The 1,238-nt window shown below is 42.4% G+C and overlaps 1 pseudogene; it reads left to right on the forward strand.

The window, feature by feature from the left end:
- Positions 1-617: 617 nt before the first annotated feature.
- On the forward strand, positions 618-889 carry LOC111141315 (annotated as a pseudogene).
- The last annotated feature ends 349 nt before the right edge of the window (positions 890-1,238 follow it).

The following is a 1,238-nucleotide window of genomic DNA, read 5'->3' on the forward strand; positions in this document are numbered from 1 at the left end:
TTTAAATTCTGGCACAACTGACATTTTGGACCAAGTATTTCCTCATTGGGGAAGGGGACTCTCTTGTGCTAACATCTACACAGCATTAGATGCCAGAAGCACCCACTTTCCTGCAGTTGTGACAAGGATGTCATCTGACATTGTCAAAGTTCTCCCAGGGAGTGGGATGAGGAGGGGCAAAATCATCTTCTGTTGAGAACTACTGAGGGATAACTAAGAATATCATCACCACTGTGCTGGTGAATTATCTGAGCTATGAAATCTTCTCCATTTGCTTAAAGTAATCTGAATTTAGTCTCTGTAAAATATAACCAAAGGAAACTTGACTAGTTTGAAAATGATCAGTAACCTGCACAAAGACATAGAAAGTCTTGGAGCACTTTGCTAAGTGCATGCCATAAGGAAAACAAAAGAATTTACATATTCATATATATTGTCTGTGTACGTGTGTGTGTGTTTGTGTGTACACACATATACACATAAGAGGGACCCGCAGGTAAAGAGCTTTAAAAGGAAGTTTTCCATGTGAGTTAGTGAGATGCACTCCAGGCCTGGGGTGGAGAAGCACATGATGCACTGTGGGATCCGGGGCTGGGGGAACAGTGAGCAGGATAGAGGTGACCTTGAAGGAGCATTTGGAGGACACGATGAAGAACCCATCTATTGTTGGAGTCCTGTGCACAAATTCACAGGGACCTAATCTGGGTTGTTGTGGGACCCCATCAAGTGAAGTATGCTGGGGGGGATACCTGCTGTAGCCCAGCAAGCTGCGGAGCTAACCTCAGACCCCACTGACCTTCCTGTGGTGTCTGTAGAATCAGATAACGGGAATATTAGCAACCAGAAATACGATGGCATCACAGTGGCAGTACACAAAGTGGCCTCTTGATAGCTCACATCATTTCTCCAGCAGCCTGTCATAGGGGGTCGATCCTACCTGTACTAATTATCTTGTAGAACTATGAAAGTTCCAGAAGTGAAGCCATTTATCTAGTGTACATTGGGTACTTTTCTATTAATTATAAAGTAAGCTGCTTTTTGACACTCAATGGACTGACTTATTAAAATATTTGTAAGAAAGGCTCCTGTTTTGAAGCAGCAGGCTCAGGTCACTTTGTACACAGAATTTGATTATGTTCAATGAATCTGGTTGGAGGGGGAAAAGTAAAGTAAATTTTCCAGATTGTTGACCTATGAAACACGTTAATTGAGAGGTGCTTCTCAAAACAAACAAACAA

Source organism: Enhydra lutris, unplaced genomic scaffold (genome assembly GCF_002288905.1).
Source record: "Enhydra lutris kenyoni isolate GAN:26980312 unplaced genomic scaffold, ASM228890v2 scaffoldscaffold6, whole genome shotgun sequence".
Classification (NCBI taxonomy): Eukaryota; Metazoa; Chordata; class Mammalia; order Carnivora; family Mustelidae; genus Enhydra; species Enhydra lutris.